The sequence below is a fragment of the Bubalus bubalis genome, chromosome 23, assembly GCF_019923935.1.
Source record: "Bubalus bubalis isolate 160015118507 breed Murrah chromosome 23, NDDB_SH_1, whole genome shotgun sequence".
Classification (NCBI taxonomy): Eukaryota; Metazoa; Chordata; class Mammalia; order Artiodactyla; family Bovidae; genus Bubalus; species Bubalus bubalis.
Window position 1 is genome coordinate 39,694,702 of NC_059179.1, and position 18,610 is coordinate 39,713,311.

The following is an 18,610-nucleotide window of genomic DNA, read 5'->3' on the forward strand; positions in this document are numbered from 1 at the left end:
CTCTGGGAGTTGGTGATGGACAGGGAGGCCTGGCGTGCTGCAATTCATGGGGTCGCAAAGAGTCGGACACGACTGAGTGACTGAACTGATATGCCTTTGGCTGATTCATGTTGATGTATGGCAGAAACCAACACAATATTGTAAAGCAATTATCCTCCAATTAAAAAAAAATGATGTCAGCCTGGATTGCAGTCACCTGAAGGTTTACTGGGGCAGGAGGATCCACTTCTCTGGTGACTCATGCACAAGTTGGTGCTGGTCAGCTCCTCTCCGTAAGGGCCTCTCTACATGGATGTTTGACTGTCTTCAGTGTGGTGACTGGCTTCTGCCAAAGGGACTGATTTGAGAGACCAAGGAAGAATCTGCAATGTCTTTTATGTTCTATGTTGGAAGTCACACACCCTGTCTTTTGCGATATCCTACTGGCCCCACAAGTCACTTTATTCAATGTGAGAAGGGATTATACAGAGGTGAGTACCAGAAGGGAATGGTCATGGGGCCATCCTGGAGGCTGGCTACCACGATGGGAAACTGGAGCTCAGAAATCAGACAAGAGCTGGAGGGTAGCCTGGAGCCAAGGAAGCTCTGGACACTTAGGTAGCCACTAAGTCTTCACTCTTGTTCTCTCCCCTTCGTGTGACTCAGTCACACCCCTGTCTTCTGCCAATGCTGTTTCTTACTTCACATTCCTAAAAGCAGAGCCTGAGGGCTTGGTTCATCATTTTTCCCCAGGTCATTGCAGGTCACATGCCAGCCACTGAATTGTGTTCTGGGGATCCACTCCTAGCTCCGACACGTAGGGAAGTCAAGTTTCACATGGTCCAAAACATAGACACTTCAGCATAGACATTAGTCTGTGGTCAGGACAGTCTTGCTAAAGTGAGGTTGGAGGGAGGTGGAGTCAGAGTTTGGGAAGGGTAATCTGCCCAGTATCACTCAACGGGTGCTGTGCTGGACAGAAGGGCCACAGCTGAGGAGAAGGAAGAAAAAATGAAGACTAATAAGTTGATCCCTGGCCTCTCTGTTTAAAGAGAAAGACACCCATAACCAAATAATTATAATTTGTGTATAATAAAACTCCAGGAGATGGTGAAGGACAGGGAAGCCTGGTGTGCTGCTGTCCATGGGGTCGAAAAGAATTGGACATGACGGAGCGACTTCACTTTCACTTTTCACTTTCATGCATTGGAGAAGGCAATGGCACCCCACTCCAGTATTCTTGCCTGGAAAATCCCATGGGCAGAGGAGCCTGGTAGGCTGCAGTCCATGGGGTTGCAAAGAGTCGGACACGACTGAGCAACTTCACTTTCACTTTTCACTTTCATGCATTGGAGAAGGAAATGGCAACCCACTCCAGTGTTCTTGCCTGGAGAATCCCAGGGACGGGGGAGCCTGGTTGGCTGCCGTCTATGGGGTCGCACAGAGTCAGACATGACTGAAGCGACTTAGCAGCAGCAGCAGCAGAGCAACTAAATAACAATAACAAATAATAAAGCTATGTTAGTAGTACCTGGGTCAAGTGGAGAAAGTTTCCTAAGACCCTTCTGCAGGATCTTGAAGGATGAGATGGAAAGGATCCACATGAAGGGAAGGGAAAAGGACATTTTGGCAAGAAGGGACCCGTATAGGATATCTGGGGGCGGGGGAGGGGGGAGGAGGTGAGACTCCGTAATGGGGCTGGAAGGTAGAGAGAAGCTGGCAAGTTTGGCTGCGACAGGTATGGGGCCTCAGTGAAGTTCTTGGGTTCTTCCCTGAGAGTGATGGGAAGTTCTGGAAGGTTCTGAAATAGGAATGACTTCTGTGGGTGGCTCCAGGGGCTGACGTTTCCTTTGAAGGATTGTTTAAACACACGACCTTCCCTGGGGGCTCAGATGGTAAATATTCCTCCCACCAATGCAGGAGACCTGGGTTCAATCTCTGGGTCCGGAAGATCCTCTGGAGAAGGAAATGGCAACCCTCTCCAGTATTCTTGCCTGGGAGAATTCCATGGACAGAAGAGCCTGGCGGGCTACAGTCCATGGGTTCGCAAAGAGTCGGCCATGACTGAATGACTAACACTTAAGCACAGGAGTATCCACCTCCTTCAGGTTCTAGATCACAAGGGGTTGTGTATGCTTTGTGGAAAGCTGTGGTCTCCTTTATACAGAGATATCCATGCTTACGAGGAACTGCCCTTCCGCTGGTTTCCTTTAATAGCAATCGCTCCAAATATAATTCCATAGGCATCCAAATTAAGCAAAGCTTTTTTTCAACACCAAGAAGGCAACCTCTACATAATGGAATGATGTCATCAGAAATTTGAGAAAAGTCTCCCTGTGGACTCCTCATCAGATAACTTGTCCTCCTTCTACAAAAAGCCTCCCAACCAATTCAGAAAATAATGTCTGGAAAGTAACGCTTTCAGAAGCTCAGGCCATGCTGATAAACAGCTTATAGCAGATTCACGATTTCTACATACATGAACTTAGGTCCAAAGATGCCAGTCACAAGTTTTATACTTTAAATGTCTGAGGGCCAATTTTATTTCTGGGCTTTCACTTGGAGTGAGGGTTGCTTTGTTGAAGCCTGGCCCTGGGTAGGAGGACCAGTATGTTGTAGACGCTCCTGGAAGCTGCATGGTCCACGGTTAAGAGCCTGCCCCCTGTTAATATGGTTAACAGCCAGCTTGCTGTTGTTGCTCAGTCACTAAGTCGTGTCTGACTCTTTGCAACCCCATGGACTGCAGCATGCCAGGCTCCCCTGTCCTTCATTATCTCCTGGAGCTTGCTCAAATTCGTGTCCACTGAGTCAGTGACACTATCTCACCATCTCATCCTCTGCTGCTCCCTTCTGTTGCCTTCAATCTTTCCCAGCATCAGAGTCTTTTCCAGTGAGTTAGCTCTTTGCATCAGGTGGTCAAAGTATTGGCGCTTCAACATCAGCATCAGTCCTTCCAATGAATATTCAGGGTTGATTTCCTTTAGGATTGACTGTCTTGATCTCTTTGCAGTCCAAAGGACTCTCAAGAGTCTTCTTTAGCACCACAATTTGAAAACATCAGTTCTCCAGTGCTTAGCCTTCTTTCTAGTCCAACTCTAACATCTGTACATGACTACTGGAAAAACCATAGCTTTGACCAGATGGACCTGCCTGGGCTTATATCCTGACTCTGACCCTTTCTACTCTGTGACCTTGGGTAAGGTTCAAATGTTGACTCAAAGTGCACAGGTTCCAATCTTGACTCTCCATTCGCAGACTGTGTGACCTTGGGCAACTTTCTTAACCTCTCTGAGCCTCGGTGTTCTTTATAAAACAACCATACTAATGACTTCCCTGGCAGTCCAGTGGTTAAGACTTTACCTGCCAATGCAGGGAGTGCGAGTTTGATCCCTGGGGCCCAAAACCAAAACATAAAACAGAAGCAATTTTGTAACAAATTCAAGACTTTTAAAATGGTCCATATCAAAAAATATCTTAAAAAAAATGCAACAACAATAATAATGACACCTAACTTCACAGGCGTTTGTGAGGCTTGAATGAAATCATGCAGGTGCCTGGTACTTAGTTACACATTCAATCAAACCTAATTTTCATTACTATTATCCCTCTTCTAGGCCCAGCAGCACCATCTCTCACTTAAGTGCTCCTATTGGCCTCCTAACTAGTCCCCTGACCTCCAACCTTGCCTTCCTACAAGATATTCTCCATATGGCAGCCGAAAGATTTCGAAAAACACAAATCTGGGACTTTCCTTGTGGCCCAGTGGTTAAGAATCCGCTGCCAAAGCAGGAGACTAGGGTTTGATCCCTGGTCTGGGAAGATTCTACTTGCCTCAGAAAAACTAAGCCCAAGTGTCACAACTACTGAGCCTGTGCTCTAGAGCCCACAGGCTGCAACTACGGAGCCCGTATGCCGAGAGCCCGTGCTCCATCAGAGAAGCCATCGCAGTGAGAAGCCTGTGCACTGCAAGGAAGAGTCGCAACTAGAGAAAGTAGTCCAACTAGAGAAAGTCGCGACTCACTGCAACGAGAGAAAGTCCCTGCACAGCAATGAAGACCTACCACAACCAAAAGTAAATAAATGCTAATGCTATGCTAAGTCGCTTCAGTCGTGTCCGACTCTGTGCGACCCCACAGACGGCAAGCCCACCAGGCTCCGCCATCTCTGGGATCCTCCAGGCAAGAATACTGGAGTGGGTTGCCATTTCTTTCTCCAATACATGAAAGTGAAAAGTGAAAGGGAAGTCGCTCAGTTGTGTCCGACTCCTAGCGACCCCATAGACTGCAGCCTACCAGGCTTCTCCGTCCATGGGATTTTCCAGGCAAGAGTGCTGGACTGGGGTGCCATTGACAAATCAGATTACTCCTCACTTAAAATTCTGCAAATGGCTCCCATTGTCCTTACCGTAGGTCCCACACCCTAGAGAGTCCTCGATGGCCCTACAAGATCAGGCCCAGCTCACTTCACAGCAGAGCCCCGTGCCACCACACACCCACCACACTGGCCTTGTTTCCTTTCCTGAAGGTTCCTTAACACAGACCTTCACATATACTGTAGACTGGCTCCTCCGCAGTCCTCAGCCCCGCCAACTCCTACTCACCCAGCAAGGACCAGCTGATGTGTGACTTCCTCAAAGATGCCTTCCTAACTTCTGGTCTAGGATGGCTGTTCCTTCTTCGTGTTAACAATTGTGACTAAATTCTTATCTGTACAACCTTGCTGCCCATGTGGGAACTTGGTCTAGAGTTTGTGCTGTTCATGGAACATCCCCAGAGCTTGGTGTGGTGCACGGTCCATAATGACTACTCAATACATATTTCAAGAATTGTGAATGAATGAACAGATGTGGCATTTCCTGGGAACTAAGCCTCTTCTGCCCATGCCATTCTCAGAGCCTTGATTCACTTTGGCCTCTCTTGCTCTGTGTGCGTAGCGGTGAGGAAGAGGAGACACATTGTCTAGAACCCAGCAGGCTGAGGACAGGCCGCCCCATGGCAAAATCAGAGCAGGCAAGTCATTTAGGGGCTGTTCGTTCAGTCCTCTTTCTTGTCTACATTGTCAGTGAACCAGGAGCTCAGGCCTAACTGTGAGCAAGTTCTTCCCCATCTCAAACTTAATCCTGCCTCCTTAAAAGTTTCCAACCCTTCCTGAGATGTTCATTTTCTTCTGAGACTTCTGTACTTCCCAGCATTTACAGAGTTATATAAATTGCTTGGGTAGTTACAGAGAAAACAATACAAATTTTAAAATTCTAATCACAAAACCTAGTTCTGCTTTTTTTTCTTCCTTCTGCTTTTTATATGGACAAGAAAGAAACCTAACTGCTGGCTTCCTCTCCCACATGAGGTTGGGGATGGAGTCCAGCTTGAGCATAGCTTGGCCTCCCTTGTCTCTGGGACTTGCCTGCTGTTGGCAGGGACAATGAGCTGCTAATAACTAGCAAATGCTTTTCCAAACTTTCTTTTTTTAAATATGTGTTCTATTTTTTAATATTTTAAAATTTTTTATTTTTTTACATTATAAAGTGGTTTGGGTTTTTTGTTTTGTTTTAAGGGGATATTTTTTGGGCCACGCCACATGGCATGTGGGGTCCTAGTTCCCTGACCAGGGATGGAACCTGTGCCCCCTGCGCTGGAAGCTCAGAGTCTTAGCCACTGGACTGCCAGGGAAATCCTTTCCCAGCTTTCAAATGCACCTTTACCAGCCTAGCACTGTGGGTAAGGAACACAGTATGGACTCCCAGGGGCCCACCAGGCCTGTTTCAGAGAGCGCAGTTTGCAGATACTGTGAAGGTAAAAACTGCCTGTTCCAGTTCCCAAGTAGGTCTTGGTATCTTGTGGCCAAAAAACAGTATGGGATAGCTCTATGGGTAAAATGAATAAAATTAATCTGGGAAACAAAAAAATTTTGGAAAACTAAAACAGATTTTTCCTAGGTGAAAGTGGCTCAGTTGTGTCCAAGTTTTTGTGACCCCATGGGCTGTATGGACTGGAATTCTCCAGGCCAGAATATTGGAGTGGATAGCCTTTCCCTTCTCTGGGGGATCTTCCCACCCCAGGGATTGAACCCAGGTCTCCTGCATTACGGGCAGATTCTTTACCAGCTAAGCCACAAGGGAAGCCCTTTCCTAGGTACAGGGGGGCTAAGCTCTAGCCTACACCTATAAGAACAACCCTAAAGAATGCCAAGAAATAACAGATTAAGACATTGGATGAAATGCTTCATTTATACATGAGCTTAAAATTTAAAGCGCATTTTCAAACAACGGTGCATCTTATTTATTATTTATGTACCCAAAATGAACACCACTGAAATAAATCCAAACAAAAACAAAGGAAATGCTGCTAATTATTCCCCTCTATTTACTAAGGATAATGCATCTTTTGGTGAGTGAAGAGTGATAAAAAACTAAACCAGTTTGGCCTGTCAGGGTGAATAGTTGCTGCCCAGTAGAAGAATTCGACCTTTAAACACAAAAAACGATACCCTCCCCCCAAAAAACATTAAACTAAAGAGGCTGAGTTTCCAGAGAGATCTAAGGAAAAAAATGAAAAGGGTCCTTCAAATTGAACACCCCATTTTTTATAAAATGGAAATGGCTCCAGAGAAATGCCCTGAGAGGTCTATTCCCCACAGCCTTGGAAGGGGAAAAGAAAATGTGTATTCAAGCACAGCAACAACAAAAGACTGTGTGCAGCAGCCAAGAGGCCGCCCAGGAACACCCAAGCTGGGAAGAGTTTAGATTCCGTGAGACTCTCTCTAATCTGCCCAACCCTCCTAGAAGGCAGGGAACCCCTGTGTCTGTCTTTACCTTTGTTTTCAATCCCTAACAGCAGTAGATGCACAATAAATATGACAGTCCTGGTTCAAGAGCAAGGAAAATTCTGACGATGTGGCAAGAATAACAAGAATGGTGATTTTTTAAAAACTTTTTTGTTAGAGAGGAGACTTCCCTGGCAGTTCAGTGGTTAAGACTCGGCTCTTCCACTGCAGGGGACTTGGGTTTGATCCCTGGTCAGGGAATTAAGATCCCACATGCTGCATGGCCAAAAAAATTATTTGTTTTTAACTGAAGTATAGTTGATTTACAATGTTGGGCTAGTTGCTGCTGTACAGCAGTGTGCGTCAGTTATACATATATCCACTTTTTTTTAGATTCTTTTCCCATATAGGTCATTACAGAGTATTGAGTAGACTTCCCTGTGCTATACAGTAGGTCCTTATTGGTTATCTGTTTCATAGATATTAGTGCGTATATGCCAATCCCAATCTCTCAATTTATCCCTCCCCCCACTTTCACCCCTTTTGGTAACTGTAAATTTGTTTTCTCCATCTGTGACCCTATTTCTGTTTTGTAAATAAGTCCATTTGTACCATTTTTTAGATTCCACATGTAAGTGATACATGATATTTGTCTTTCTCTGTCTGGCTTACTTCACTCAGTATGACAACCTCTAGGACCATCCATGTTGCTGCAAATGGCATTATTTTGGCAGTTAAGGGTGATTTAATGTTATTTAATTTACATCTCATTTCCAGGCAGCGGGACTACAGTTCTATTTTCTATTTGTCTGCATTGTCTGAGTTGTTCACGAGTATATTTTTTGTAAAGAAAGGAATAAAATTATCTCCCCATTGGGACAAAATAATTCTCTTAACCATCACTGCCAATTTCTTGACCCCTTTTGGAACAAGGTTGGGAATTCATTCTTCCATAGATTATAATTCAATATGAGGACGAAGTGAATGCCTTCACTCCATAAATATTTATTTAACACTGACTCGTGAAGGATCTAGGCAGGCATGGGGAATACGCATGCTAAGAAAATACCAGTTTCCAGCCTAAGATGGAGTCAGACATTAAGCACATACTTCCACTAACAAGGTCCAGTTCATCTGACAGCTGCAGAGGAGAAGGGGCCTGGAGCCAGGAGCCCGGTGTCTCCATCTTGTCTCCTGCGTGGGTCTCACGCCACAGCTTTCCTCTTGCTGTTACCCTCCCAGAAGGCCCTTCTCCCTTCTTGCACCTACTCAGACTTGACCTTGCTTCAGAATCCTCCTCAGCTCTCCAGGTCCTGCTTAAGGCCCCCCTGATTGCCGAGGCCCCACTCCTCCCTCCTCTCAGCATCTCCTTCCACCCGGGCTAAGTCAGATGCTGCCTGGAGGGCCACACAACCCACAGTCATCATATTAGTCAGAGTTCTCCAGACAGACAGGACCAGCAGAGTCCATCTATCCAGCTATCGATCTGCCTGTCTATCTGCAGAGCGAGACAGAGGGGAGAGGGACAGAAAGACATTTATTTTAAGGAATTGGTTCACACTATTGTGGAAAGGCAAGTCCAAAAGCTTCAGGGTAGGCCAGCAGGCTGGGGGCCCAGTAAAGAGTTTTAGTCCAAGTGCAGTCTGCTGCAGAACTCCCTCTTGCTCAGGGGGACATCACTTTTCGTTCTGATTAAGACCTTCAGTGGATTAGACGGGGTCGACTCACACTATGGAGGGCAATCTGCTTTACTCCAAGTCCACTACTTTTAAACCTTCATCTCATCCAAGACACATCTTTACAGAAGCATCCAGAATGTGTGACCAGGTATCTGGGCTCTGTGGCCCAGCCAAGTTGACCCAGACAATTAGCCATCACAGTACTCTTATTCCTCTAATTAGGGTCTAACATTTTGGAAGGCACAGGTCAGCTTCTACATGTCTGAGTCTGTGGGAACAGGGCCAAGCCCAGGGGCTGCTGTCGATAAATCCACCAAGAATGGAAGAATGGAACAATGATACCTGACAGACCCTCTGGAAGCCACCTCATGCACCTTCTAGAAACAACAGAGGGTGTGTGACTGACATCTGCCTGATTTCCAGAGTACAAACCACGTGACTGCAGAGACACCAAAGCATAGCTTGATCCTTTCTCTGTTCTGAAAACAGCTCTTCAGACATCCTCAGTCATACCTCCCAGGAAAATAAAGACAGAGAACAACAACACAAAAGCATGTTGTGGCCTAGGGAGGAATTTCTGAACTTGGCCTCTGACTGTCTTGTTAGGACATATTTCAGGCTTTACCTCTCTCCTAAATCGGTTACTAATTCAAGCTATGAGTCCAATCTCTTATGCCCCCACCTCCCCTCCACCAACTTTAATCAACCCGTTGGAGATAAACCAGGCTCAGAGGAGGGGCCTAGTGATTTCTCAGACAATTCACAGTCCAAGCTCAAATCTGCAATTCTAGACCTAGAATGTAATTTCCAGACTTCCCCTTGGTACCTGAGCAGACTGTCGCTCAGGCTGGAGGAGGAGGAAAGGCCTGGCCCAGATATCTCCAGCAACTGCAGAGGTGGTAGGTCCTCAAGCTATTTTTCAATGCCAGTCCTCATCTTCCTGTGCCCCACAATTATCCAGTCCCTTTTAAAATTCCGTCTTTCCACATCTGTAAAAATCCTTTTCATTCTTCCTCAGTTCCAGCAGAAAAATGGGCAAAGGATAGGTACAGGCTGTTCAAAGAAAAAGAATACCAAATATCTCTTAGACAGATGAAAAGATGCTCGATTCTGCTCATAATAATATAAATGCAAATTTAAAGTACAAAGGGAATATACCAGATTGGCAAAGATTGGAAAGTAAGGTACACAGTCTGGAAAGATTGCAGGGAAGCAGGCACTGTGAACACAGTTGGGGCAAGGCTGACCTTTTCTGACCTCCTTGGAGAACAATTTGGTAAAACATCTCAAAATGCACCCGTTCGATGACCAAGCACTTCCACCTCCAGGTATTAATAGATGTACTTGTACATTCATGCAAAATGACGTGTGCCCAAGAATATACATTGTGCTGTTGTTTGTAATAGATCTCAAAAGGTCTATTAACAGGGTTCCAGTGAAATAAATTATAGCCTATTGTACAGCCACTTAAGGAAATAAGGAAGGTCTGTGTGGACTGATGTGGAAAATTTCGCAGGGTATTAAGTGAAAAGAATAAGGAGGTTGCCAGTGCATGAGATGTGCTAGAATTTGTGTGTGGGAAGAATGCACATACATCCTGGGAAATGCATGGAGGACCCCTGGGGATATTGGTTGCAGGGATTTGGCAGCCAGAACCCAGCAGACTTGGGAACATCTGAGAAAAATAATGAGATTTACCTTTTCTCTTAATACTGTTATGGGTTGAATTGTGACTCCCAAAAGTTATTTGCAGAAGCCCTTATCCTCAGTATCTCAAAACAAGACCTTATTTGGTAATAGGGTCATTGCAGATGCAATTAGCTAAGATGAAGTCACAGGAGGAGCAGTGTGGCCCCTAGTCCAATAGGCCATGTATCCTTATACAAAGGGAACATTTGGGCCCACACAGGCACACGGAAAACACTGATGATGAAGACAGAGATTGAAGTCATTCTCAGCAAATTGTTAGAAGCCAGGAGAGAGGCATGGGAACAGATTTTTTTCCCTTGCAGTTCTTAGGAGCTATCAACCCAGCAGACATCTTGATCTTGGACTTCTAGCTAGCAGGTCTATGAGACAGTACATTTCCATTGTTCTAAACCATCCAGTTTCTAGTACTTTGTTACAGCAACCCTAGCAAATGAAAATAGTTTCCTCGGGTGCCCTTTGGAGATGTGTAAGCAGGCAAATGTATTATCCACTAAAAAATAATTTTTTTTCCAGTATAAATGTCCAATGCTCCCTGAAGCCATCTCAGATTCATCAGTCTTGGTTGATTTCTCTTTCTAGCTCTTAGAACATTTAATTCTCTGCCACAGCATTTTTACTGTTTTGTTATGTGATTTAACTGTTCATGAGGTTCTCACCTACACAAAGGGGACTGAGCCCACATTTCATCCATCATTATGATCCTAGAGACTGGCCCTCAAGTGTTTGGTGGAGTGAATGAATACTTAGGTAACTAGGCATTTTTCACCCCCTTCCTCCATTTCTTTTCTGTTTTTGGCTTGATTAAACTATCAGTTCATTGATGGTTAGAATAACATCACTGCAACCTGACCCTAAGATTTGGAGAATTTGATAGGTGAAAGGAAAAGAAAAAAAACTCATTTAAAAATACATTTAGGGGACTTCCCTGGTGGTCCAGTGGCAAAAACTCACACTCCCACTGCAGGGAGCCCAGGCTCTGTTCCTGGTCAGGGAACTAGATCCCACATGCCACAGCTAAGGTTCAGTTCAGTCGCTCAGTCATGTCCAACTCTTTGCAACCTCATGGACTGCAGCACGCCAGGCCTCCCTGTCCATCACCAACTCCCGGAGTTTATCCAAACTCGTGTCCATTGAGTCAGTGATGCCATCCAACCATCTCATCTTCTGTCATCCCCTTCTCCTCCTGCCTTCAATCTTCCCAGCATCAGGGGTCTTTTCAAATGAATCAGTTCTTTGCATCAGGTGGCCAAAGTATTGGAGTTTCAGCTTCAGCGTCAGTCCTTCCAATGAATATTCAGGACTGATTTCCTTTAGGATGGACTGGTTGGATCTCCTGGCAGTCCAAGGGACTCTCAAGAATCTTTTCCAATACCACAGTTCAAAAGCATCAATTCTTCAGTGCTCAGCTTTCTTTATAGTCCAACTCTCACATCTATACATGACTACTGGAAAAACCATAGCCTTGACTAGAAGGACTTTTGTTGGCAAAGTAATGTCTCTGCTATTTAATATGCTATCTAGGTTGGTCATAACTTTTCTTCCAAGGAAGAAAGTGTCTTTTAATTTCATGGCTGCAGTCACCATCTGCAATGATTTTGGAGCCCAAGAAGTCTGTCACTGTTTCCATTGTTTCCCCATCTATTTGCCATGAAGTGATGGGACCAGATGCCATGATCTTAGTTTTCTGAATGTTGAGTTTTAAGCCAACTTTTTCAGCTAAGGTTGGGCACAGCCAAATAAATAATAATAATAAAAACAATATACAGAAACTCAAAACATGTTCAAGTGTTTAACTTCAAATGAATTGAGAGTTTAGTATTTTGCAAGGGAGATCAAACTGGTCAATCCTAAAGGAAATCAACTCTGAATACTCATTGGAAGGACTGATGCTGAAGCTGAAGCTCCAATACTTTGGCTACTTGATGCAAAGAGCCAACTCACTGGAAACGACCCTGATGCTGAGAAAGATTGAGGGCAGGAGGAAAAGGGGGTGACAGAGGATGAGATGGTTGGTTAGCATCACTGACTCAATAGACAGTTTGCTCAATGAGTTTGAGCAAACTCTGGGAGATAGTGAAGGACAAGGAGGGAGGCCTGGTGTGCTGCAGTCCATGGGGTCACAAAGAGTTGGACACAACTTAGCAACTGAACAAGAACAAAGGAACTAATTCCTCAGACAAGGAAAGCTGATTTGGGACGATAAGGAATTAAGAAAGTCTTCCTGCCTGCATGGCTATTCTTAATGAGGGACAAGTGAAACAATCTGTCAATTACGCTCCAAAGGGTGGTTCTTGTTATGGATTACAGAAGCAACGTTTGGGACAGGCAATAGAGATTGAGAGTATGGCTGCTACATCAGGTTCCTGCTGCTGCTGCTGCTGCTAAGTCGCTTCAGTCGTGTCCGACTCTGTGCTACCCCATAGACAGCAGCCAACCAGGCTCCCCCGTCTCTGGGATTCTCTAGGCAAGAACACTGGAGTGGGTTGCCTTTTCCTTCTCCAATGCATGAAAGTGAAAAGTGAAAGTGAAGTCGCTCATTCGTGTCCGACCCTTAGCGACCCCATGGACTGCAGCCTTCCAGGCTCCTCCGTCCATGGGATTTTCCAGGCAAGAGTACTGGAGTGGGGTGCCATTGCCTTCTTCAATATTAGGTTCCTGGGGCTGCCTTAACTAAGTACTACAAACTAGATGGCTTAAACCAACAGAAATTTACTGTCTCAGGACAGGATCCTTCCTTACCTCTCCCAGCTTCTGGTGTTTGCTGGCAGTCCTTGGCTTGTAGGGGTATCATTCCCATCGCTGCATCACATGGTGATTTCCCTGTGTGTTTGTGTCTGTGTATCCACATTTTTCTCCTCTTATAAGGACACTTGTCATTGGATTAAGGGTTGCCTTAATCCCCTGACCTCATCTTAACTTGAATACATCTGCAAAGTAAGGTCACATTCCAAGGTTCTGGCAAGATATGAATTTGGGAGGAACACTATCCAAGCTGGGCTTCCCTGGTGGCTCAGTAGGTAAAGAAGCTGCCTGCAGTACAGGAGACACGGGTTTGATCGCTGGGTCTAGAAGATCCCCTGGAGAAAGAAATGGCAACCCACTCCAGTATTCTTGCAGGGGAAATCCCATGGACAGAGGAGCCTGGCTGGCTGTAGTCCATGGGGTTGCAAGAGTTGGACACAACTTAGCAACCACCAACTACCACCTATCCAACCCAGTACAGCTGCTCACCTGGGTCTCACTGAGGGTGGAGAAGCACAAGCTGTAGAATCAGACAGATTTCATTTCATTCCCTTATTCTACCTGCCGATCAACTATGTGAATATGTGCAAGTTACTCACCATCTCTAAACCTGTGTCCTCCTCTGTGCAATGGGCTTAATGCCTCCTAGAATCGCCGAGTGAAATAAATAAGATCAGGTCCTGGGGTGCTTAGCACCAGTGCCTGATATTTAAAAAAATTAGATTTTAACACTCGAGTCCCCATTTCCAAGGCTCCTGCCATCCTTTCAGGGAAGAACATAGACAGTTAAATAGCAAAACAGAATAGTTTATGATTAAAGGCCCAGCTGCCTGGAACAGGATGTACCTGCCTCAGGTCAGAGAGCACAGGGCGGCTGGGCTGGAGCAGGCACAGACTTTAACTTTTAATAACAAACAGATGCAAAGTTAGTGCTGAAATCTGAAACTTTGAGCTAAACCATATTGATTTCCCCTCCCCCTCTGCAGGGCATATATCTAGACCTTATTCTCGAGGTCTCTACAGCAGAACCAGACCAGGTATCTATTCCTCTCTACCCTCTCTATGTCCTGCCTGTGGCCCCCTCCCAATGAACCTGACCATCAGGACATTCCAAGAGACCAGACCTTCCATCCTAATGGCCCTGGCCTCCCCTAGTCTAGGCTGCCCATAGTGGAAGGGTCCCCTTGGGAGGCCCTGGCTGGTGAAGCTGTGCACGGCTGCATGTGTTGATCTCTGAACACATCCCAAAGCAAACAAAAACAACTTGGGATAATCAGCATTTTGCACAGGTCAGGGAGAACTGGCTGTTCTACGCCAGCTCATGTGTTCCATTAGAAATGGATTAAATCATCCAGACACAGAGACCTTTCAGGTGACATTTTCATTTAGAACTCACCATTAGAGCTGGGCTTAAGTCCCTTCTCAGTGACCTGCACTATGAGTCAGCCAAGCGCGTCCACACCGTTGACAGGACAGGCTGTGATCATCCACAGCCGTCCGTTGCTGCCCTGGTTTCCTTGGCGTTGAGAAGATTATATGCACAAAGCTCTTTTTCTGCATGTTAGTCACTCGGGCATGTCTGACTCTTTGAGACCCCATGGACTGTAGCTCACCAGGCTCCTCTGTCCATAGGGATTCTCCAGACAAGGATACCGGAGAGGGTTGCTATTTCCTTCTCCAGGGGATCTTTCCAGCTGAGGGATGGAACCCAGGTCTCCCACATTGCAGGCAAATTTTTTACCATCTTAGCTACTAGGGAAGGATAGGAACTAAATTTTTTTTACCTTGGTGACTCATGGAAAATAAGCCATCGATTCACTGACTGGATTTATCGAGTGCCTGGTTAGAAGCATAGGCTCTAGAGTCAATTGACTGAGTTCAAATCCCGCCTCTACAAGTCATGAGCTTTGGGACACTGAGCAAGTTACCTAGTGTCTTTAAAACTTAATTGAGGAGAATCTTAGTAATAAGTATACATTAGGCTACTGGGAGGATTGTTCCAGGATTAGTTCCTTGAGAAGCAGATGGCGAGAGAGAAATTGGCCAACAGGATTTTATGAAGGGATCCTCCTAAGAGTAACACTAGTAAAAATGAGACCAGGAAGCAGGACTGGGCAGAGGGAGAAGCTGAGCTGGGGTGCAGTCCCAAGCAAGTAGCAGCCCACCCCAAGGGCACGCTCTGGAGCTGGGAGAGCACGTTAGCAATGCCTCGAGTTGAACCCAAAGGACAGGGTCCTGACGCCCCTCAGTCAAACAGTCACTGGATCCAGGCTGCCCCAAGAAGGAGATGTGACCTTGGGCAAGACAACTTTCATCAGCTTAGTCAGTCTGCAAAGGACGCTGGTGATTGGTTTCCTACAATGTTCTTAACATCTAGATTCTTCATTCCTGCAAGGGGATTACATTCACTATCACAAAGATTAAATGAGATTATCCACATAAAGCTCATACCACAGTACTTGGCATTCAGTAAATGCTTGCCACTTGGCCACCATTACAATCATTGTTTTTACAACTTTTAATTGCCAGGCACTGTGCTAGAGGCTGGGGACTCAGTGTCGATCTAGATTCTGCTCCTAGGCTCAAGAAACTCAGTGCATAGCAAATTAGACCATCAGGCAAGCAATTGTAATGCAGCGCACTTGATAGGGTGCCCCAGGATTTGTATGGGAGCATCTAGAAAGGACACATGACCCAGACTAGGAAGGCAAAGGAAAGTGATACCAAAGGTGATACCTGGAGATGGAGAGGCATCAGCCAGGCAAAGGGTGTGGGACCTGTCAGCAGTGGCGAAGAAGGTTGAGGAGGTAGTGTGCTCATGACGTAGTCCAGCAGAGCCAGCAAAGAGTGGGCATCAGAGAGAGTGGAAGAAGGGTCTTTTACACACCAGGCCAACGAGTGTTGGATTTGGAGATAAAAAGGGCGATGGGGAGCCATTCAAGCATTCTAACCAGAGAGAGGACATGGCCCACTTGTGCTTGAAAATGGTCACTCTGGCCACCATTTGGGCAATGGATTGGACATGAACAACCTAAGAGGCTGTTTCCAGGGTCCACATGAGGGACAAGGATGACCTGGACTAGGCTGGTGGTACTGAAGAAAGAGAGGATACCCATAAACAATGAGTACCGAGGTGATACCATCTACAGACTCGATGATGATTGGATGGAAAGAGAAAAACAGAAATTCAGGGTCATGCTTCTGATAGGCAAATGAACGGCAGAAGGCCTTGTGTCTTGGTCCATTTGAGCTAATATACCAGACTAACTCAGACCGGGGGGCTTATAAACAATAGAAATGTATTTCTCACAATTCTGGAGACTGGAAATTCCAAGATCAAGGCACCAGCTGATTCAGTGTCTGGTAGGTGCCAGAGGACAGCCATCTATCTCCTCACTGTGCCTTCACACGGTGGAAGCAAGCAGGGAGAGAGCTCTCTGGGTTTTTTTTTTATAAGGGCATTAAACTCATTCATAAGGGCTCCATCCTCATGACCTAAGCATCTCTGAAAGGACCCACCTCCAAATGGCATCACACTGGGGAATATGTTTCAATATATGAACTTTGGGGGACACAAATATTCAGTCTATAGCCCCTGGGGAATGAGTGTCATAAGATCTAGAAAAAGAAAAAGCCATCAAGAGTAGACATGTGCCTCATTATTCAGCATGGCTTTAAGGAGTTTCTTCTAGACAGTTCTCCAAGATTTATGACTCCATTGTAGACAAACCCACTTGAAACCCCTGATGGGCTATAACTCTCAGAAGCTGGTATATTAATCCCAGAGGAAACTATTTCCTCCCTGCTTCTCTAGCAAATCTAACAAAAAAGCAAACAAACGTTAACACTAGCAAAGAATGTTCCGTCTTTTTTGTTGTTGTTCCGTCTTTAAATGTAGTTGTAGTGAAATTGAGCAAAGAAGAAAATACAAATAAACATTCACTTTGGAATCAACCTTCAATAAACATCCATACTTATTGAATACGGACTCTAGGCCCAACCTTCTGTCAAGGCTTCAAAAATAAGGAAAAATATGAGAGCCACTGGGGTTTCCCTGGCAATCAGTGGTTATGACTCTGTACTTCCAATACAGGGGACACAGGTTTAAGCTCTGGTCAGTGAATTAAGATCCCACATGCCACCCAGTGCAACCAAAAGTAAAAATAAAAAAGAGGCCCACTGACTAGTGCACTTGAGGGTCCAGCTCTTTCAATAATAATAGTTCTTATGGTAAATCGGTGCACTAGCATTTGGGTTTATATCTGAGTCTCGTGTATTTGGTGGTGACTTGAGTCAGTTGTTGTTGTTGTTTAGTCACTAAGTCATGTCTGACTCTTTTGTGACCCCATGGACTGCAGCCTGCCAGGCTCCTCGGTCCATGGGATTTTCCAGGCAAGAAGACTGGAGTGGGTTGCCATTTCCTCTCCAGGGGGAACTTCCTGACCCAGGGATCAAACCTGCATCTTCTTGTTGGGAGGTGGATCCTTTACCTCTGTGCCACCCGGAAAGCCTGACCTAGTACAGGCACTTAAACATCTCTGTGTTTTCACAAAGCTGAGTTTTTGTACTTTAAAGCTGATGAGTAGACCTATGTAAGTGAGACCCCCGTTCGACTGAAAATGACTGGCAGGTCTCTTCAGCATTTCTTCCAAATGGAGTAATTTGGGGGTGGCAAGAGACCCAAAAAAAAGTGTTTCTGAGGGTTCCAGAATGTCCTCTGCATTTGAGTTGGAATATTGGGCCCAATATTACTTTAGCCCAAGGCACCTTCTCAAAAATGTTTCTGGGGAAGGGAATGAGCCTGCAAAAATCTAAAATGAGACCTCCCAACATACCACCTCTGGGGGCATACTCTCTCTCTCTCCCAGAGGAATTGAGGTGCTCGGTGGAGGTTACAAGTGTAAACACCATTTCATTAACCACACAAAAATTTTTCATAATTTGAATTCTTTCCTGCTTTCCAAAGGGCTTCCCAGGTGGCTCAGTGGGTAAAGAATCCGCCTGCAATGCAAGAGACATGGGTTTGATCCCTAAGTCGGGAAGATACCCTGGAGAAGGAAATGGCAACCCACTCCTGTATTCTTCCCTGGACGGAGGAGCCTGGCGGGCTCCACAGGGTCGCTAAGAGTCGGAGGTGACTGAGCACGCATGACTTACACTACTTTCCAAATGAAGGTCAGATTAAGATAGCAAGAACCAACTTGCACCATCAACAAGCCCTAAACCCCAAAGAATGTTTTTTCTATAAAGTTCTTCACTGCAACGACAGAGTCTACATTTAAGACATGTGCTTCAGCAACAAGCATGCTCTGATGCAATCTTTCTTTAGGATTCGAAAGAAAGGCAAGTGAATTTCTATTTGTACTTCCATTATTCTCCCTGGCTTGCTTCTGATGTCGGATCAACATTCCAGAGCCCCTTCCGGACGGCCCTTAAGCCCATGGGAAAAAAGTGATTAACTGAGGGTCACCAATGTCCCGGATATATCAGTAATCTGGGGGTGCAAAGGTGAGGTGGGAGAGACTCTAGTTAATCCCCAACGACTTAAAAGGCTAACGATGAGTTTGTTTTTACACGAAGGAGCCAGTCCCGGGAACACCCACGCGGCTCGAAGAAGACCAAGCGAGTCCGAAAACCGAAACCGGCCCAGGACATACAAATGACGTCCCCGGGGGTTTGCTCCACCTGCCGCTCGGCGGCACAGGGATCCCTCGGATGCAAGCCCCCCGCCCAGCTCA

The 18,610-nt window shown here is 45.7% G+C and overlaps 1 long non-coding RNA gene across 2 annotated transcripts in view; it reads right to left on the reverse strand.

Moving 5' to 3' along the window:
* Positions 1–15,078, reverse strand: part of LOC112581625 — a 37,692-nt gene extending 22,614 nt beyond the window's left edge. The window contains exons 1-2 of one of the 2 annotated variants that reach the window (XR_006548090.2): positions 13,472–14,307; positions 9,247–9,473 (exon numbers count right to left, since the gene is read on the reverse strand). This is a non-coding gene — a long non-coding RNA (uncharacterized LOC112581625). Of the gene's footprint in view, positions 1–8,261; positions 9,474–13,471 lie in introns of those variants that run through there. The other variant, XR_003106235.3, reaches the window with a different exon arrangement.
* Between the last annotated feature and the right edge of the window lie 3,532 nt (positions 15,079–18,610).